At 43.7% G+C, this 22,808-nt stretch overlaps 1 long non-coding RNA gene across 4 annotated transcripts in view; it reads right to left on the reverse strand.

Moving 5' to 3' along the window:
- The window catches only part of LOC116665825, a 584,469-nt gene that overhangs the window by 303,187 nt on the left and 258,474 nt on the right, over positions 1–22,808 (reverse strand). The gene's annotated exons all lie outside the window — the stretch shown is intronic.

Here is a 22,808-nt window from a genome sequence, read left to right on the forward strand (position 1 = left end):
CTGGGGATGAGGAGGTTGGGGCCTCGTTGGGGAGGGCGCCTCCCTGGCCCCAGTTATGTGTTTAAAGAGGGGCCCAGGACCACTTAACCGAAACTCCAGTAAGTGGACTCGCTCTGTTCTCACTGCAGCACCAAGGGGTACAGAAGGTAAATTATTTAGACAGATGGGAAAACCGAGACTCACATTTTAAGTAACTTGCCGAAGCACGGCAGCTAATAAGTTGTCAGAGGGAGTCCAGCCCTGTCCTGTCTGATTGCAAAGCCCCATTATGTGGACATGCAGCTGACATGGCCAGTTCATTCTCTACTGAATGATGCCAAATACCACATTTTGCCAATTAGCTAGTAGCCAATGATCTACACTTCTGGTTACTCATCTACCTGGCTTACTTTCTCCTTCCTAAAATTCTTATGAGATGCAGAACGTGATAGCAGTTGGCTCAGAGAAGAGAAGGGAAAAAATCAGATAGAAGAGAAGGGAAAAAATCAGATAGAAGAGAAGGGAAAAAATCAGATGAAAGAGAAAAAACAGCCGATGGTAAAAATGCTTATACTATTTAAAAGGAAAACAGGGCAAGGCAAGAGTTCAAAACTCAAGATATAAGGAAGATTTTTAAATGCATTTAATTACTCAGTGCTCCGTCTTGGCAAAGAAGAGTTGGTTTTTGATGGGTTAGAATGACCGCAGTAATTCGAAGGTAGTAAAAGGTGAGGTCAGAGTCAAAAGACTGGGTTCCAGGCAGCTGGGTCTACACCTCTTCTCCCCTCACTAGTTACATGTCACTGAGCAAGTTACCACATGTACCTTTCCATCTTGGCGTGTGTACCCAAAATAAGGATAGCATCCCCTGGTAACTGAATTCACAGTCCAGCCTTGAACAGGAAAATGGAAGCTGTCGGAAGAGTTGCCACAGGCTTTAAATCTACCTTCCCACCTGTGCCTGCATCATGTACCCCTCTCTCCCTCCTGTTAGCGTGGCTCGGAACCACCTATGCCTGACTTGGGAGACCCCCAGGGCTCAGGAATGGAGTTGGGATATGCGACTGTGCTGAGAGTATATGGATTTTATTGTTGCAAAAGGAAGAGAACTTGGTATTCCTGTGCTGATGAGAAATAGACTGGATTTTAGGGGATTTGAGTTCCCTCTGGACAGCTGTAGGACCTCCAGAGCAGGTGTCTCTTAGGTGTATGTTTGGGGGAATGTGTGTGTGTGTGCGCGCATATTGGAATCTCAAGCAGGGAGGAGGAAACACCTCTGCCCTTTTATTGGAAGCATCTCCTATATAAGCCCATTTGAGTGACAGTAAAGAATTTAGAATCAGGCAGACGATTCCGAATTACTTTAGCAAGAGGAAGAGAGTGTGTGGGCACAAATGTAGGTAGAAAGGTAGATTAACAGTGTGTGGAAAATCTCCTCCTGTTTTACCACTCAAGGCTGAGTGGGAAAATACTTTGTGACCAGGGAAAGGACGGGGGTGAACACAGGAGAGTGGCTTTAGAGCATGGAGTGGTTCATCCTTCCAAGCTGTGGTGTCCCTATCAGAGGAAGGACAGAGGTAGCAGTCGTCAAGGAGGTCTCTACTTCACAACAATCAGTATTTGGGGGGTTACAAGAATCCTTCTGAGGCCACCTTCTTTCATCTCATAGTAAAAAAAAAAAAAAAAAAAAAAAAAAAAGCAGCAGCTCAAAATAGGTGAAGTGTCAGACATAGGAAAACAAGCTGTGGTTACCAAGGGGGAAAAGGTGTGGGGATGGGGGAGGAGTTTGAGATTAAGAGATACACAGTATTTTATATATAAAAATAGATAACCAACTAGGAGTTACTGTACAGCACAGGGAACTATATTCAATTCAACTGTAATCAGCTGTAATGGAAAAGAATCTGAAAAAATATTTATATATATGTATGTATATGTATAACTGAATTGCTTTGCTGTACACATGAAACTAACATTGTAAACTGACTACATGTCAATAAAAAAACAAGAATTTTTTAAAAAGCTGAAACAACTCCTCACTTCTAGTAATAGACTAAGACTGGTGGTTCTCAACCAGGGGCTGTTTTGTCCCCCTCCCATCTCCAGAGAGCACTTGGCAGTATCTGGAAACATTTTCAGTTGTCGCAACTGTTGGGGAGGGAGCAGACGTGGTAACTGGTCTCTGATGAGCAGGACCAGGAATGCTGCTCAGTGTCCTATAGGACAGCCCCACAGCAAGGAACCGTCCAGCTCCAGTTGTCAAGTTTCCAGGTAGGAAAATCCTGGGTCAAAGCAAGATTTAACTTCTACATAGCCATATCACATATCATTCTTTCCAAACAGACTGGGCATGGGGTCAACTAAAGATCCTTGAATGCTCCCTCTCCCCAGTGATAGCCCTCCCCACACTCCTCAGATCATTGACCTGTCTCGACCTCAGAATGTGAACTTATACTTCATATGATAAAAGTTAGCCTCTTAGCTCCTATCTCATAGAGTTAAACAACCAGTATTTGGAAACTTTCGGGTATAATAATGGCTGGACAGAGGTTTGTGGTAGAATCAGAAAACAACCAATGTCTATTTCCAACTGAGTTAACTTCTGAAAAAAAGAGCTAATGGAAACATCGGATATTCAAGAGTGTGTTATGAATTTAAATGAACTGAGGGCTAAAATAAACTAGCTTGCTTGATCAGCCAACACAAATGGCAACTGGGGGTTGAGTTTGGTTTAGGTATACTGCAGTTGTAGGTAAACACACTGAATGCTAATGGTTTTGTAATAGTCATATTAATTCACCCTTTGCAGTTCATGCTTAAGATAAACTCTGTGTCTTTAGAGTAATTTATGCATTCCACTTTTAGAGAATTCCAATTGAATGAATATGAACATAATCATTTTGCACAAATGTTCTCCGAGGAGGGAGCAGGAAGTAGGAACCAGGGCAGCGACTCCCCGCTGCTTTATTCATAATGGATCAGCCGATTCATTCCTTATTAATTTAATGGAGTACAAGTAAGCAGCGTAACAGCTTGAGTTTAGGAGTGTTTCACAAATGGGGCTTTTTGTCTGTAATCGCTTAATCCCGCTGGCTAGGCCTCATAAATTGAATAAAAGAGGGAACTGGGTTTTAATTAAGTCCAAGGAATGAGGCTGCGCCAAAGACACAACCACCCCGACAAACACAGGGGTGAAGTGTGTTTGGTTAATATCCCATGCTAACAGCATCCTGGCCCGGGGAGCCCCTGACCAGAACCTTTTGATGTCAGGCTGGAGGGGAAATCCTCTCCCCCTCATCAGCTGGCTTCTCGAAGGGCAGAGAGAAAAGAGCAGATGACTCTGAGCTCTTGCCAGCGCAGACCTCCCCACCAAGCTGGGGTTCAAGAGAAAGGAGGGCCTGACTGCCCCCTCGTTCTGCCTCTGTCCTCCTCTGGGGAAAAGAGACCTTTCACCAGTAGCCCCAGTCCATGGAAGAAGCGAGGAATTCTTTTCCAGGAATTTCAGCTGGGCTTTCAAGCCAGATAGATTCAGGTTCAAATCCCAGTGGCACAGCTACAGGTCCTCCTTGAACAGGATGAATGAACATATCGCTTTGCTGGGCTGTGATAAAGATGACATAAGTTGATGTGGTCAGGCACTTTGCAAAAGGCTCAGTGAGCATCACGACTCTCACCTCCCACCTAAAATTAAAATTTCCTTCTATGGAAAGTGTGATGATAAACTCAGATGGACACATTTCCACCAGGTTTCCTTATAATTTGCCTAGAAAGTCCCACTAGGCAAAGCCTTTGGTGGATCATGCTGTGCTTTGGCAAAGCTCCCCTCAATGTCCCTTGTGGGAGATCTTCTCTGTCCCGAGGAATCTGAGGCAGACAGAAAAATGGCCCCTACGGATGTCCATGTGCTAATTTCTGGAACCTGTGAATGTGTTACTTTATGTGGTGGGAAGGACTTTGCAGATATGGTCCCGAGAATGTTGAGATGAGGAGCTTGGCCAAGATGATCCGAGTCAACCCGATGTCATCACCAGGGTCTCAGAGGTGAAAGAGGAGAGTTGGGGTGACAGCACGAGAAAGCTGCCCTTGCTGGCTCTGAAGATGGAGGAGAGGCCAAGAACCAAGGATGGCAGGCGGCCTCTGGAAGCTGGAAAAGTCAAGGAAAGAGATTCTCCCTGAGAGCCTCCAGAAGGAACACAGCCCAGCTGACATCTTGATTTTAGTGCAGCGAGACCCATATCAGACTTCTGACCTCAAGAACTGTCACATAATAAATGTGTGTAGTTTTAAGCCATCAAGTTGGTGGTAATTTGTAACAACAGCAAGAAGAAACGAACAGAGTGCCCAGCCAGACCGTGCACATCCCCTGGGACTGTCTGTCTTCTGATTCCTTGGAACGAAGGCTCTGTCTGATGAGTTCAGCCTGGTCCTTGAGCCATCACGCTCAGTATGACTTCCAAGTTCCCTAGTTTAGGATGACAAACTCCTCCCGGAAAGCACAGAGACTCGTATCAAGTTCTGGCCAGAGGAGGGTCCAGCACATGTTGAAGAAATTCTGCCGACTGGAGAGATGCACTAAACTGCTAATTTGCTGGAACTGCGTGTTCCTTGAAGAACAAAATCTGTTGAGACAGAAAGAGCTCTGCTCCTAATAAAAAACAACCAAAATAGCAGCAGCATCGATGCCTCCCGCGACGAGGAGGATGAGGACATCACGGCAGTATATCAGGCAACTTCCACTGGCCCCGCCACTCCCATGATTTGTTTCTAATTCTCACAGCAGCCTCACATGGTAGGTGAAGTGAAGGCCTGTTTGACTTGCAAGGACGCTGAAGTTAGTAATTTGCTGAACCAAGATTCAAATCCAGCTCCTGATCCTTCCATTGCCTAGAGAACTTGAGAATAAATCCTGGTTTTGCATGCAGTTATTAGTGACTTTTTCTATGACTGTGACAGTCCCATTCAATTTTTCAGAAAAAAAAAGAAAAGCCACATTACTCTAACCACTACCAACTGAAAACAACACCCTCAGTTTCTTCAATTCTTTCTTTGCTTCTTTCCTCCAATTAGTATTTATTACAGGTTCAGCAGTCAAGCCATCAAAGATTGGATGGTTAACAGGCTGGTCTCTGAAGTCAAGGGGCTTAGAGAGCCGTGGGGGGACATACTTGCAGGAAGAGTCAATGACAGGTTTGTGTGGTACGAGCCGTTAGAGACGGATACACTTAGCAAGGGCCCCACATCCAGTCTGGGGTGGGGAGAGGGATGGGCAGACTTCTGAAGGAATGACAGGCTGAAGATTAGAGGATGCATCTGAAGAGGGCGAGCCGGTGGAGTATCCCAGGCGTCGGAAAGAGCCTGCCCCCAGAACTGGAGGGAAGCAGCAGGGGGAGGGCGTTGGGGAGCAGAGGTGGCTCATTAAGAGGAGACTACGGAGGGCTAACAGGGCCATCAATTTGTTTTACACAAATCTGCTCCTTTCTCAGTGTGTGACCTGAGCGGGGAGCACCTCGTTTCATCTCTGAGCATCAGTTTTTTTCTCTCTAAAATGAAGATCCTTGTTCTCACCACTCCCACTGAGTGGCTGTAGGTGTTGAGGAAACAGGACTTGGTCTCACTGTTGTGTTTTGAACACTTTCACAGTGCCAAGCTCTACTCCAGCCCTTCACTGACATCAGCTCACTTCATCCTCACACTGACCCTAGGAGGACGGTTCTATTATTGTTTAACAGGTGATGAAAATGAGGCACAAAGGATGCCAGAGATGGAGGACAGCACTGAGATTCAAACTCAGTATATCTGGCTCCAGGCTCCAAAAGCCAAACCCTCAGCTGTGTGCCCATCAAGTGAGGCAGCGGGGGACCTTCTGTTCAATACAAGAGATGTGGGAGAGTAGAGAGAAGATGAGAAATTCTCTCCTGAGCAGGTGGAATTCTGGCCTCAGGCATACCTGGTGAGTCCATCTTTAGGTATTAATAACAGCTAGCATTTATTTTACAAATATGTTAGTTGCCAGGCCCAGTAGTACATCTTCTACATGAACTGCCAAACTTCATCTTCAGATCATCAGTATGGTGATTCTCATTACATTCATAAGAAAACAAAGGTTCAGAGAGGCCAAGTTATTTTCCTAAGGCCACACAGCTAGGAGGTGGTCGATTTTTGATAGGAAACAGGTAGGGGCTTCCTGTCATCTGCGGAACATGTGGCATCAGACACAAATGGGCTGAGGAGGTGAGACTGGGAGGGGGGCAGGTGTGAAGGCTGAGGAAGTTGAAGAGAATTCCCTTGCCCAACACAGACTCAAGCTGGGCACACCCAGACGGAATGAAAAAGCCCATCGTGGCAGCAGGAAAGCGAGGGTTAGTGGTGCCTGGGGCAACGCATCACGTGTAACCCCTTCCCAACTACACGCCACTGCAGAATTTACAGTGACACTTTGGTGTCCCCATAGACTGATGTTTGAGAACCACATGGCCCCCTCAGGCTTTCCTGTGCTCTGCCTGCTCCGGCAGCTGGGTCCCTGTGCCCTGGCTCAACCCCAGGCACCGGACTGAACAACCTCTTCTACTTCGGTTGGTGTCAGACACCTACTGCGTGTTCCCCACTGGCCCCTGCCAGTCCTTTCAGGGCTGGGGGCCTCAAGTGGGTGTCCAGGACTGGGAGGGTGGGGAGTAACTTAGTATATGGGATCAGAGTACCTGTGCGACTTCACTCCAGGAGCCACATCACTCCATGGGTGATTAAATGTGCTCTGTTTACCCTCTGCTCTTGGTTGTCTAACTGGAGCTCTTTTATTGAAGTTTGTGTAACGCTTCCCAGCCGGTAAAGCAGCATTTGGTAAATGGCTTTACTGTGGGAGGCTGAGACGCCCAGAGGCATTGAGGCACCTGTCTGGGGTGGAGACACCTGAGGCATTAGTTACAGATTTATGTGTTAAACAAACCAACCTGACACTCCTTTCCTATCCCACAGGGAAAAGTTTTTATTCATCATCCTGGGCGAGGGACCTCTTTCAGGCATGAAACACCAGGAAGGGAGGAAGGGATGAAGTGAGGAAGTTTCATCGAGTGCCATCTATGTCCCTCACTCGGCTGAACTTTAAGCTCCTCAAAGAGAAATAGGGGAGAATAATCCTTGATTGGGTTTTTAATAATGAAGATAATGGTACTAGTACCAACAGCAACGAACACTGAACAATTACGGAACATTCTGCATGCCAAACACCTTGCTAATTGCTTTATGGACATCCTCTCACCTAATCCTTACAACATTCCTGAGCGGTGGGTACCATTTAAAAAATGAGAAGACTGAGGAAGAGAGAGGTTAAGGGAATCGCCCAAGATTACAGAGCTACTCGGGTCACAAACCCTATATTGTACTTGCGTGATTTGTCTTCCAGAGCCCGTGTGCTTAACTGTGTTACCTGCTTCTCATGATGCAGGCAGGGTTACTTGGGATAATATAGGAAAATGCATAATACTACTATCTTCCCACTCCAAAGCTGCACTGTAAGCGGAGACTAAAAGTTCATCCAATTTGTGAGGGCAGGGAAGCCTTCCTGGAGGAGGTGACTCCTCTCATATCATGTTTTTCCTGCCAGCATCTCTATAGACCCAGCTCCAGGTGGGCATGTTGGTGCCAGATAGAAAAGGTGCATCTGTCTCTGGCAGTGAAGAGAGCAAAAAGAGATCCAGGGAGAAACAAAAAACCTTCTCCCCAGCTTTCAGGATCTGCAGGCTAATTTCAAAGCATTGGGGAGCCCCAAGAACATACCATGTGAGGCTGTAGCTGAAGGAGGAGGATGGTGGTCCTTGTACAATCTCTTTTAGAGCCAGTTTGAGATGGTAACAGATCACTCACAATGGTTTCAGACAGTGATAACCCTGAGTCAGTCCCCGCACCTGTGAAAGCCAAGGTATCTGGGTCTTCTAGGATTCCTCCTTGGTAGCTACTCTAGAGATGATGGAGAGACAAATATAAGTTCAAAGATACCAGCTCTAGGAACATGTTTCTGTCTCTCTGATAACTGCTGAAAAGCAGCTTTCATTAATAGCAAATTCCTTTGTCCCTGACCTGCCCCCTACAAAATGAAGGGAGGGAGGGAGAGAAAGAGAGAGAGAGAAAGGAAGGAAGGAAAGAAAGGAAAGGAAGGAAAGGAAGGGAGGAAGGGAGGAAGGGAGGAAGGAAGGAGAGAAAGAAAAGAAAGAAAAGAAAAGAAAAGAAAGAAGAAAGAAAGAAAGAAAGAAAGAAAGAAAGAAAGAAAGAAAGAAAGAAAGAAAGAAAGAGGAAAACCTGTTGGCTTTCATTCAAGAGCAATTAAAAAAAAAAAAAAAAACAAACCTTGAGCCACATGCCACGTCCCTTATCTGACTACTGACTTTCAGATAGATTATTGGACCTTGTACCAAATTAAGCAACAGATCAGAAGAATGAGGACGTCCTCTGAAAACACACGCTGCCTCTTTAATATCTTGGGTTTTCTTTAAACATAAAATTACAGCACAACACACGGAGGGACGATGGCATTATCCTTTATCACAATACCCAACCAACTTTAACTCGTCTCAAGTGTTATTATAAGAAATAGAATTTACTGCTATGGACCTCTCTTCAATAGCACTCCTTCCCTGTTTAATGAAATGTCATTATTCCAATACAAACCCTTTCTTTTCGCAGCCGGTTCCCCCCCTCCACTCAGCCACTATATTTCATTTCCTGCAGTTACGTGATATTATTGCCTTTTTTCCACAGCTATTGATTTAGGTGTGTATGGTTATTACAATGCAAAATAAAACAGCTCCCCCATCCATTCTACCTTGTACCATTGAACATTAACTTAATTTGTTTCAAATCTGCATTTGATTTGGCAAGGAAACCATTTATCTTTATGAAGAAAGCCCTCGTAAAGTAGAGAGTTTAGGAGATCACCGCTTTAAAAATTTAATAGCCTTGTATCTTATACACTAGAAAAATGAATTAAACCTTCAAATAGTATATGTCTCAATGTAACCTTTTTGCATTTCATACTATGTTTAATTTATTATATTCTGGAGGAGGAAAAAAACAAAAGAGAGGACAGATCATCACAGGATGTGGCTTGCTTCGGCACCGCAGGAATAAAGTTGGGGTCTACTGCGTCAGCATTGTGATCTGCTGCAAATCCTCGTTCAGCTCGTGCTGAAGTCGACGTTGTGATTTCTGGTGGTGCAAGTCTGGGTTTTGGCCAGGGTTCCTTGCAGTAGGAGAGGGGGCTCTATGGGGAAGTAGGTGAAATGTGGTCTAGGGGTAGAGGGAAGGCAGGGAAACGGAGGGCTAAGGGAGGTCTGGCAGCCCTTTTAAAAGATTCATATTAAGCAAATACTTGCACTCAGAAGTGCACCTCTGAGAGGGCAAGAAGCCAGGCCTGAGCTTAGGTCGCCTGCAGGACCAGAAGGTACTGAGATGGATGCTATAAGTGGTCTTCTATTAAAAGAGAGCTGAGGCCCCAGTCTTTGATATCCCTCTCTTCACTGTGAGCTTCCTTCTTATCTTTCTTGCCACTTCAATCTATGCTACAGCGGGGCAACGCAGAGCAGCACCAGGTCAACAGAAGATGAAGCTTGAAGAGTAGAAAACTATCAACCTTTCAATTTTCAGTTGAGGAAAAATGTGCTTCAGTTTATATTTTGGAATTCAGGGTCATTACACATATTGCTGTATCAGTTTCTTATTTCCTCCACCTTTCCCACCATCAGTGCCACTACCACCACCATCACCAACTCCACCTCCATCACCAACCACCACCTCCACCACCAACCACCACCTCCACCACCAGCCACCAGCACCACCACCTCCACCACAACAAGTGATACAAAATACTACCCTTATATGCCCAATTTGCTAAACACCTTACATCTATTCTCTCTATAGTCATTTTTTTTTTTGCAAGAGAACACAGGAAGTTGCAGAATGTGAAGTAAACTGCCCCACATCATAAAACCAGAGAAGCCAAGATCTGAATCCAGGTATTTCTCAATCCAAAATTAGACTGCATTTTTAATGTGCTTTCATGAAATCATTTCAGCTCACAAGAACCTCTCAGCTATTTAGCACTTTTTCTTTTCCAAAGACTCAGTTGCTTAACTATAATCATCTGATACTGGAGCTCCAGCCAGGAGAATTAGCCATGCTCACAGAACGGGTGAAGGGGTTCAGGAACTCTAGGGGTGGGTTTAAGGGAATGCCTCTCTGTCTCCGTTGATCACTGAGAACTTCTAATGCTGTTCTGGAAGCCTGCAGTGTGACCTCAATTTGTATTGGCTTACCTAGTCTTACCTTGCCTTCAAGGCTCTTTTTTATTTTTTTTTTAATTATGAACTCCTTTATTGAGTTACATACAGTGAAAGTCCCAGATCTTAAATGTAGAGTTCAGTGAGTTTGTATAAATGTACACACCTGTGTAGCCACCACCCCTGACAAGATATAGGACATTTCCATCACCAGGGCTCCTTTTAAGCCCCCCTCCTCCAGAATGGCACTCCTTGTTAGATTGTCTCCAGCAAATTTCTTCTTTCTTCAAAAAATATTTGCAATAAAGAGTCAACCTTATTATCTGCTTACTATGTGATGGTAGGTCTTGGGCTGGGTTCTTTCCATGGACTATCTCATTTAATTTACAGATTTTCATAGGTGGATATGTCATTATGCTCATTTTGAAGGTGATAAAACAGGAGTCAAGAGGTTAAGCAACCTGCCCAAGGTCACACAGGAGGGTCGGGAACTGAACCCTAAGTAGTATGTTCCCCTCAATACAGTCCTGTCCCTGAGGACTTTGAGCACCCTATTCTTTGCAGTTTATCATCAAATTTGTTTCATGTGTCTCTTTCATGATAAGACTCCACTTAACCTTTAACAATCCCCATGAGCACAGAGCTGCACACTGGGGATGTAGGGCTGCTACGTGCATCTGTGTTTCTTGATTGACAACGCCTCTCAGCCAAAGGTACCCAGGACACTGCTGTAACATAAAGGCTGTTTTGTTGGCTTGTTGGAACAAGGGAGAACCTATACCATAGGAGCTCGGTATGATCTCAGTAAACAGAGCTAGAATGACTTAAAAGATTTGGGCACGTGTTCAGTGATCTTGAAGTAGATTCAAGACAACGGGGGTTTTCTCTAGGTTGGGGACTGTGTGGAAGCAGCAGTAACTGATGATGTGCCTTAGTGAGTCCCGTCTACAGGGAGGGCAGACCAGAGCAGAGCCGCAGGTGTGATTGGTGAGGGAGCCGCAGTCCCGCTTCCTGGCCGGGACAGCAAGAGGGCTGGGATTTTGTGGATGGTCAACATCCACGTTTAGTCTGCGACTGGGCATACTTCCAGGGTGATCTTGTTTGTGTCCTACTGCATCATGGTCACAGAGTGGCATTGTCTGATGCTGGTGTTCCAGAAAATCGCTAATGTGCAACGGAAGAATACCAGGGCCTGGCTGTGAGCACCAGGCCAGCGCTCAGAATGACAAAGGCCTGGCTCTGAATGTCAGGTCACCTCCCAGCTGTTAGCAACTGTTTTTCTCTTTCTCAACTGATCTGTTGTTTCTCAGGAAAATATCCCCAAAGCTCAAAACCAGTAAGGACAGTTTCAAAGCAAACTTAAGGAAGAGAAGTCAAGGCAGAAGCTAGGCTCACCAGTGGCTCGTGGGCCCCCTCTCCAAGCTTACACCGAGATCTAATTCCAAGCAGTGGTGTCGTGGTGTGGAAGGCAGGAAGCACAAAGGTCAAGAACAGTGGCTCATACACAGAGGGCCCAGATTCACATTTTGCCTTCACCTTGTATTGGTTCTATCATCTTAGACATGTATCTTAACTGCTGATCTATTGTTCGCTCATCAGGTAGAAGGAACTGAACAATAACACCTTTCGCATAGGGCTATCCTGAGAGTCTATGAATTAATACATAGAAAGTGTTCACCAAGTGACAGACACAGAGCAACTCCTCAGTAACTAAGAGTAAAAGCGTGACTTTCACCTTCCGCCACTCCCCTCCTTGCTCAGAAGGTACACTGGTCTTCTTTCTTTCCCTGACACACGCCAAGCATTTCCCACCCTGGAGTCCTTCTTCCTGGAGCCTGGCAGGCTCAGCCCCATATACTCATACAACTGTGTGGCACATGTCTGTGTCCTAACCCCAGGAATCTGGGAATATGTTACCTTCCATGACAAAAGGGACTTTGAAGGTATGAACAAATTAAAGACCTTAAGAGGGAGATTATCCTGGATTAGTGAAGTGGGTTCGGTGCAATCACAAGAGTCCTTAAAGGTGGAAGAGAGAGGCAGAAGAGTCAGAGAGAGAGGACTGAGATGGACTAGATCACCACTGCTGGCTTTGAAGATGGAGAAGGGGCCACAAGCCAAGAAATGCAGGCGGCCTCCAGAAGTCAGAAAAGGCAAAGAAACAGATTCTCCCCTAGAGTTTCCAGAAAGGAATGGAGCCCTGATGACACCTTGGTTTGGGCCCAGTGAGACCTGTGTAGCTCTGTATCCTACAGAACTATAGGATAAATAGATTTGTGTTGTTTCAAGCCACCATGTTTGTGGTTATGCATTTTAGCAGCAATGGAGAACTGGATCCTTTCTACTCGAATCCCAATTCCAATGTCCTTCCTGACTGCTCAGCAAAAATAACACAACCTTCCCCCATCCCCAAGTCACTATCAAAATATCTAGTTTTGATTTTCGCTTAGTACTTATTAGTATTTGAAATCACCTTCAAATATACTTCTTTAGTTGATTCTCTCCTCTTGCCTCATGAGAATATAAACACCATTAACAAGCAAAACTCATTCACTTCTATATGAACATTACCTAAAAGAGTGCCTGGCTCTTGACAGGAGTTCAGCATGGTACCTCTTGCCTTTCATGTTTCTCAAACTGACCCTTAGAAAACTCAACTTGACATATGGTCTGACTTACTGCAATAAAATAAGAATTTAGACTCAGTTGACCCAGGATTGTAAAGAGATTCTATATCAGCATATTTGGGGCATGATTGTTACCATTTCTCCATTGTTGGAAAATACCAGTAGTTTATTTTCATATTCTTTCCTACAGAACCCACACAGAGCCTCAGAATCCATCTTAACACAAAGTTCAAGACAGCCATTATGAACGAACTGCAGTTGGAAGACTAGATAGAATTTGTCTGCCATCCTCAGAGAATAATGCCCGGGGAAAAAAAGATTCATAAGGTAGAAGGAACTAGGGACATTAAGGCTGGGAGGAAACAATGATAATCATGTGATTATAATTGACTGATTGATCCATGCCAGTTGCTATCATAAGCTTTGATATGCAATATCTAATCCAGACCTCACACCAACCTTATGAAATGGGTTCTATCTTTATCCCATTTTCACAGATGGGGAAACTGAAGCATAGAGAAGTAACTTTCCCAAGATCACACAGCTTAACAGCAGCAGAGCAGATATCTGAAACCCCAAACTTTCATTCTGGACATCTCAGTTAGTTATTATGTATGTTGTCAGTTTGGGATATGGAGTGTGAGATCTCTTCCTTGGAATACCTGAAGGGCTGCCAAACAGAAGAGGATGAGATCTATTCTATGTGGCTTCAAGGGCACTGGGATAACCCTTCATATTCGCATAATACACTCCCATAATTCACACATTTTATCCTGAAAACAATCCCAAGGGGTTGCCATAAAGACACAGGAATCTGTGACTCAGAGACGAGAACCACCTTCCCCGATTTGCTCAGTTCGAAAGCTGCACAGGCAGACCTCAACTCCCACACTCTTTACTGGGTTTCCAGAGCTCATTCCATGATGCTCAATTACTTGTGTAGTGTTAATTCACCTGAACTAGACTCTCCTGATACCATAAATCTTGCCCTCTGCTGAGCTCTGAGACTCAAAGATAAAACAAACCTGCTTTTAAGAAATGATAGTCTAGTAGAAGAGATTTAGGCTAGCCCCTTGCAATCTGGCATTACAGAAACCACAAGGAATGGGTAGGAGGAGAGAGAAAAGGGAGGCAGACATTACCCTGGGGTGAGAAGTCTATGGAGGGCACCAAAGGGGAGGTGATGTAGGACACAGAACACAAGGATGGACAGGCACCATGGGGAAATTATTTGGGTTCATTGTAAGAAAGAACTTCCCACCAAATTTGCCAAGGATAGAAAATTGATTTAAGTCTGACATTATCATGGAAGGATTTCAATGGCTTATTTTTAGACATGGCCACAAAAACTCTAAATAATGGATAAAAGTTTCAATGTGAGGATACTTTAACCCTCTCCTAGCCCAAAACATGTGGAAGATCTTGGCTTCTCCATGAATTATTTGGTTACTCACACAATTTAATTCTATTTCACAGATTTTTCAGGCAACACATCAGCAAACTTCAGGTCTTGAGGACTCTAACCCTGTGTTTGAAGATTTCTCAGCCCAAAGGAAGAGAGGCACTGAACCATCACATCGTTTTCTTGACAAGAAAGTCCTAGGACATGTATACGCATTGCTAAGTGCTGTTCTTCTGCTGGTTACAAAGAATTTTCTATAAGGCATCCCTCGTCTTTAGAAGGGATCTTAGAAGGTAGCCTGTTACATTTTCAACAGTGATTTACTCATTCATTCCACAATCACATATTGCCTGCCCAACCCTCTGTTAGGTGCTGAGAGAAACTTATTCAACCCAAAAAAATGCCCTCCTAACTCCCAATGTGGGTGAGATAAATCACCATCAGCTGAGGCCTAAAGGAGCATGGGTGGTGTCCGGCATCCCTGGGCCATTGCCAAGGAGTCAAAAGAATCTGGGAGTTTGACTGTTATTTGTAGGGAAAGCCCTCAACAGGAACTTTCAAACAGGTAATACGAAGAAGTCGCAATAATAAACAGTGAGGGTTTTATTCCATAAGAGAGACTCGTGGTAGACAGAATCACGACACCCCTCCCAAAGATGTCCACGTCCTAATCCCTAATCCCACATAATATGCTATCTTACGTGGCAAAGGGGGACTCTGCAAATGTGACTCAGTTAAGGATCTTGAGACGGCAAGATTATCCGGGATTATCCAGTGCACCCACTGTAATCACAAGGATTCTTATAAGAGAGAGACAGAAAATCAGAGACAGAGAGAGGTTTGATGATACCGTACTGGTTTTGAAGACAGAGGAAGGGGCCATGGGCCAAGGAATGCTGGCAGCTTCCAGAAGCTGGAAAAGGCCCTAGAGTTTCTGGAAGGAGCACAACCTTCTGACACCTTGATTTTAGGACTTTCTGACCTCCAGGGCTGTGAGATAAAATACTTGTGTTTGTTTTGAGTCACGAAGTTTGTGGTAATTTATTACAACAGCAATCACAATACCATGTGTTGACTTGTGCATATTATCATGTAATTGACATTCATTTATTCAAAAAAAATTCACTGAGAAAGTATGATGCTCCAGGAATTGTGTCAGCTTCTGAGGGTACAGCAGTGACCCAGAGTCAGAAACTTATTTACAGCCCAGTGAGTAACAAATGAGAAAACAGCCCAGTAAACTCAGTGTTGCTACCCCCATTCTAGTCATAAGCAAGTGAAGGCAGAGGAGTAAATGAACTTCTCCAAAGTCTTGACTTATAAGTGGCCCAGCCAAACTCATCTGTCTCACAAAAGCCAACGCCACTCCCACCACTTTCTCATCCTCCTTAGGGACAGCTCAATGACGCAGACCGAAAATTCTTTCACACGCGTAACCCTCTGATTTTCCTCTAAATTCCCTGAGAAGCTGCATACATCCTTTTCCTTTGATGGGACAGTAGCCATTTCTAAAGCTGCTTTGAACCATAGCACTTCTCAACTTTCTTCTATTTTGGATCACAGACATGAATCTTTTTATATGCAGCCCCCAATATTTTGATTATTTTGATGCAAATCCATCACCCATAATAAATTCCCCTGCTTTACAAATGCAATTGATTTCAGAACCATGAAAGCAAAAAAAAAAAAAACTAAGTAAGCCCTGACAGTCTCTGCAAGTGTCCGTGACAGGAGAGACCTACGTGGCTGAAAGCTATTTTCCTCACCGTCAATCTGCCAGATGATTTTCCTTGCACAAGTACATACCCATACGGTCTGGCTAATGCTTGCCTTCTTGGACATATGTGAGCAAATAAACACAATTACGGGCAAGATGTAATCACAACTGCTTTGCTATTAAAGCTGCTGTACACTCTCACGGCTTGGTTAACAATATATGCAGGAGGGTGGAACTGCGTGCTACTCTCCCAGGAAGAAAAACAGGCCAGAAGTACAGTCTCTTATATATTACATCTGCAAAAATACAACATTTAAATGCAGAATTTGACTTCCCAAGAATCGCACCAGAAAACCTTTTAACAGAAACAGCAGGGAGAGAAAGCTTTTTAAATCATGACACTCCATGAAGGATTATGAAAATGGAGGTCATCTCATGAGACGGAATTGCAAATACAATGAAGAAAATCTTTCTCCTCTGTGTAAATACACGGGGACAATTTATTCTTCTCCGTTGAGCTATCAAGGGGTATTTTCAGCTTCTGGAAAAAGAAAAGGAAAGAAGCCACCATGTCCGAACAGATCTATTTAGAAGGATGTGCCCGGCTGGTATTTGGCAGGAACAGGCAGCTTCTCACGTACTGAACCAGGCTGCCGGAGAAGACCTTCCCTAAGACTTTCCTTCTTATCGCTTAAGCGACTGGGCACACTGAGGCTGACTGAAGACTTTCACCTGCACTCAGTCCTTCAGGGAAGAGCAAGAAATGGCCAGGCTATCCACATCAGCACACATGAATGCCAGCAGCCAGTGGTCCATCTGATATGATCAGGCATTGACCATCTTCATGCTCAATTCATCTCCCACAAATACCCAACCCTACAAAATGGGTTGTTTGGCTAGCACTGGTTAATTATGGTAGAAATTGATTATATTCTAAAAGTCATATGGAAATGCAGAAGAACTAATATAGCCAAAATAACTTTTAAAAAGAATAAAGTTGTACAGCTAACACCCCAAGATTTCGAGATTAAGATTTCAAGATTCAGAATACAGCTCCAATACTAAATGTACAGGCAACTAGTTTTCTGCATGAGACAAAGGCAATTCAGTGGATGAAGGCTACTCTTTTTTTTTTAAGGGTTGGGAGGTACTTAAGTTTATTTATTTCTTTTTAGAGGAGGTGCTGGGGGTTGAACTCAGGACCTCCTGCCTGCTAAGCATGCGCTCTACCACTCGAGCTCTACCCTCCCCTCTTTGAAGGGTAATCTTTATAACAAATGGTGCTAGAACAACTGAATATGCATATAAAAATATTAACTTTGTTCCATACCTTTAAGAATACATTATATTAACTGAAAATGGATCATAGGCCTAAATATAAAATCTAAAACTATAAAACTTCAAGAAGAAAACATAGAAGAAAGCCTTTCTGATCCTGGGTTAGGTAAGGATTTCTCAGAAGGGACATGAGAAGTACAGTCTGTAAGGAACAAACTGATAAACTGGACTTCATAAAAATTTAAATGACTGCTCTTCAAAAGACACTGTTAAGTGAATGAAAGGACAAGCCACAAACCAAGAGAGGATATTTGCAAGTCATATACTTGGTAAAGAATTTGTATTCAAAATATATGAAGACCTCTTGAAAGTCACTAAAGAGAAAACAACCCAACAAATAAAAAGAAACATGAGTATTGAGTAAGCACGTGCAGAGTTGCCCGATACCCTTAGTCATCAGGGACATGAAGACTAAAACTCCAAGGAGCTACCACCACATACCCACGAGAACAGCTAAGATTAAAATCACCCATCACAGCAAGTCTTGGAAAGGATGTGAAAGAACTTGAATTCTCATACGCTGCTGGTGGGAATGCAAAATGGTACAACTACTTTGGAAAATAACTTAGGCAATCTCTTAAAAAGTTAAGCATCCATCTATCATATGATCCAACCATTCCATTCTTAGGTATTTGCCTAAGAGAAAGAAAATTATTTGTGCACACAAAGTCTTTTACACGAATGTCCACAGAAGCCTAGTTTGTAATAGCCCCAAACTGGAAACTCCCCAAATATCCCACCACAGGTTAAACAGAGGTATAGTCATAACAATGGGGTATTTCTCAGCAAAGCAAGAATGAACTCTGGTTACACACTGCAACATGGATTAGTCTCAAAATAATTGTGGTGAGTGAAGGAAGCTAAACAGAAACAAGAACATACTGAATAATTTCATTTACATAAAATTCTAGAAAATACAAACTAATGTATACTGACAGAAAGCAGATCAGCGGTTGCCTTTGAGGGGTGATGGGTATGTGTGTCATCTTGTGTAATGATTCCCCTAGTAGAGTCTACACATATCAAAACTTACTAAATTGTACATTTTTAAAATGTGTATTTTATTGTATGTCAATTATATCTCAATAGAGTTGTTTTTTTTTTTTAAAGCAGTAGATACTGGAATGGTTTTAGTGCCAGAATTCTTAAAATATATTCATGCATACCAAGTGGATTCATGATTCAAAATAAAGAAGTAGATGGACTAATTTAACAACCATTTTTAGCATAATTTTTTTGTTCTGGGTAGTGTAGTTTGAGTGCAAACGTATTAGGTAACCAGTCTGATCACCTTCTTCCAAGTTGTTGTTTTTATTTTTGTTTGATTAATGTGTATGCATTCATTCATTCATTCACTCATTCATTAAGTAAATAATTATTGAGCATTAAGTAAATAACTATTGAGCACTAACAACCAACACTGTTCTAATGCAGCACTTAAAAAAGAAATGAAGTCTCTAATTGAAGGACCTTACAATCGAGTGAAGCACACAGACAGTTAAAATGCAACACTAACAGATCTTTACCCTTTACTGGAAATTATTCTGCATACCTACTATGTGCCAGACAATATACAGTAGAGGTGAGCAAGCAACTGGGTTTCTATCCCCTGGGAAAGTGAAGCCCAAGCTAAGAGATGGACCTCAAAGGAAAGACTACATATAGCAAAATGCATATCAGGGGGCTGCATGCTGGGGAAGCCACCTACAGAGAGGTGACCCCAGATGCCCAGAGAAAATGACGCTGAAATTCTGGCTCTCTAATCATCCCACATCATCTTGAGTAGCTGATTTGCAGCTTTACTTCCTAACGTTTGAGGACTGTGTTCCAGGATAGGTATCTGGATGGTCCTATGTGATCAACATCATAGTCGGTCTTCTCTCAAGCACCAAAAGAGAAAATATGGGTAATACAGAAAACATCAGGCTCCGGGTCCTAACAACACAGAAGATACCCCACTGTGGCCAAGGGACACTTTAGCTGTGACTGGGCATATTTAAGTCATTCCTAAATAGATGAGACACCTACTCCCCAAAACTTTCCGTCCTCCTATCTTTGGAACGGTTCCCCATGTGGCTATTTTTAGCTGTATCAACACAGTAAAGGCCAATCAGCTGAGTCATTAAATACTGAGCAATGCCAATATCTACCTACTAAGAAAGAACAAATTCTTTAAATACGGCAAGGACAGAATGTATATACATCAAAGGTACTCTATAGAGGGGGTCATTCCCAGAGGGGTTTAAATTACAAATCGAATCACCTTTCAGAAGCCAGCAGGAACATTTATTCAATATCAGGTATCAGATTTTCTGTGCTCACAATCCCCTCTCTTTGAGTCCTTACTCGAGAAGAAACATGAAGCGTTCTTTGCATCAACAGGGCATCAACAGTGTTTCATGAGATAACATAAAAGGATAAAACAGTTTTTTTTCCTACAGTGCAAAGTGGTCTTACAGGAAATTTGCTGTCAGCTGCATCCTCTGAGACCAAGTCTTTGCCACAAAAGTCAAGTAAAGCCTGTGACAGCAGCAAATAAACATTCTTCCATCACCTGACTTCTGGATGAGAGCAATTTTTATGGGGCCAGAGTAGCCACGAGGGTTTCTTCTCTCAGAAATCTTTTATTCATTGCCCTTTGGCTTTATCAGATACCGAACCAATTTTTCCTATATTTAGCACATTGGTCAGTACGAGCCTCCCAAGTAGGTAAGCGTCAAGGAGTTATAGATCACTTGAACCAGAAAGAGTTCAAAGGATCTAACCCAACCTTCTCATTTTACAGATGAGGAGACTAAGCCCAGAGAGCTCAGGGCTTCTCCAGTACTATCTCACTTCCATTCATCCAAGAAATGTCCTACAGTAAGGTTTTTTTCAGATGGAAAAAAATGGGGCCTCTATGTCTTAGAGGGGTCTAAGTTATTAGGTGACATAACTGAATTCAGACTTAAATCTTGAGACTCCAAGTCCAGGTGTCTCTCCAACATATGCCGGCTGACAACTCATAAGCCAGGTTTTTAAACCTTTTCTATCAGTAAAGAAGGACTTGACAATGCAGCCACTGAAGTCACTTTGCCATGGCAAATCCAAACCCTTGCTCTGCTTACGAGGGGCCCCTGGCTAGGGTCTTGGGCCATGGGTGTTAGTGCTCTTGTCAGGCCTTCAACTGTTGGCTGTGAGCCTCTTTAGATGGGTTCTTACTGAAACTCTATTCCATCACATGCAGAATTGAGATAAATGGAGTACAGAGGGTATTCTTGTGGGGAAAGATCAAAATCAAAGAGTGCAGCTGGCAAGAGGTGGCTTCTAGGGGAAGGGATATTGCATACGGGGTCCCATCAGGCTTGCAAACCCATCAGACCCCATAGAGCCAGTCGTGGGCTGTGAGTGCAACATCCACAGTGATGTTTCCACAGTGCCTGGCTACTCACATCTCTCCTCTCTTCTCTTCTGCCCCAACAACAACGTAGATGCTTAAGAACAGAGCTTACAAAGCCCCTTGTGCTATGATCCCTGACTTCCTCCACCTACATCCTTCCTTAACAACCTGGCCTGCTGCTCTGCCTGCTTCATAGCCGCACACCTTTTATCCATTTTCACGCTCTCTGAACTTCCCTCTCAGCCCTAGACCCTGGCACGAGCAGCTCCTTCAGCCAGTGAAACTCTATCAACCTTCACCACCCAGCTCAGACGGAGCTCTCTCCTAGGAGCCTGGCCTGTGCCCCAGACCCTATAATAAATGCACCTTGGTTGGGCCTCCAATTTTCTCCACTCTGTAATGGAAGAGCCTGTTTAATTTTGCCCAGTTACCGCTATACCGTAGCTCACCACTGTAGCTCACAGTGCCAGGCTCAATGTCTTACACACAACAGACGCACAATAATTATGTCAAATGAATGAATGAATGAACGAGTGTATGAATGGATGAGTAATGCTACGATGTGGTCTATATGCAGTTCTACTACGGCTGCTTCAATTGGAGGCAACAAAGAATGCCTAGAGGTTTAGATCTGTCTTTCCAAGTGCTGTTTTTGGAGAGTTTATGGGGTCAGCCCAACACAGCCATCTCTGTCAAAAAGCCCGCACAGGCAACATACAGAATGCATATTTGCCACATATACGTGACAGGTTCCAGGGGAATCCAGCCTGCTCTAAAGAATCACCAGCCAACAATGGAGGTGACTCTAAAAGCAAACATATAGTATCTTCTGTGCTACAGAATTTATTCCTCATTGATACCTAAATGGAACCGGAGACAGACGAAGGCTTAATGAACAAAGACTCCATGAGAGGCAGCCTGTCCATGGGTAAAATGAAATCACTCCCGATTACCTCCAATGGACAGCAGTTATGAGCTCCTGTACACAATTTAAAGGTAATCTTGTAATTTAAAAATGAAAAAAAAATGCCAATTGAACTTAATGGCAAGTGACATTCTGGCTCAGCTGTGATTAGAATCAAGCAACTTTCTTCTGGTGCGTTAGCAGCCGTGGCTTCCCCGGGTTCACAGAGGGTTAATTCTGTGATCCTTGGGGATGCCTTAATGGCCCTGGTTATCCCAACCCTGATTCAGAGCAGAGGCTGCAGATTATGTTTTCTCTGCACATCCACAGACATATTAGGACATGAAGTGGAGATGACAGGGGTAGAATATCTCCTTTCTCCTCGGAAATGCCCCAGGAGACCTTTCCACTGCGACCTCCTCAGACCCCGGCTTTGCATTAGAGTTATTGTCCTGAGAGGAGATTCAGTTAGAGCCTCTGATTCATTTCTTATAGTGCTCTCTTGTTTATTCCTGGTGGCAGCTAACTTGTAAAATTTTATTATGATTTTTTTTCTTGGTTTGTGGCACGGAAGGGATTAAAAAAAAAAAAAACACAATGATTCTATCATCAGTCCTAAACACAGTTGTACAAATCCACACCAAGGCCGTGTGTCTACAGGGGGAACAGGGTAACAGGTTGTTCTGTCCCCACTGGTCATTTTCTGGGGTTAGATTTTGTGTTTCTAACAGCCCAGAAGGCTGCGGGAAAGGGGAAGGCGTAGATTTGTGGGTACCACTGGTGTAGCGGTCATACTAATTTGGATTTCAGATTTCATCCTGTCACCATAGTGGTATTATGGGGATCCTTATCAAGCACAATGTGATCAAATCGCCTCTACTACCAGCTGGTGATTCACCAACATTACTCTGGCTCACTGTAATTTCCAATGGAGCACGTCCCAGGTTCCACGGCCCCAGCTTCGAGCTACACACATCAATTACACCACACTGAAACATACAAAGTACCCATTGTAGGTCCACCGTTTCGTGCCTCTGCGTCGCTTATGCTGTTTTCTTTCTTAGAACATCCTGTATTTTTCTCCCTCCACGCTTTTTCCCCTAACTGCTACTCATTTGTCCAGAATTAACTCCCCAGACATCATCTCCACCAAGCTGGCCCCAAAATACCTTAATGAATTTCATGAATCTATCA

This window comes from Camelus ferus, chromosome 9 (genome assembly GCF_009834535.1).
Source record: "Camelus ferus isolate YT-003-E chromosome 9, BCGSAC_Cfer_1.0, whole genome shotgun sequence".
Classification (NCBI taxonomy): domain Eukaryota; kingdom Metazoa; phylum Chordata; class Mammalia; order Artiodactyla; family Camelidae; genus Camelus; species Camelus ferus.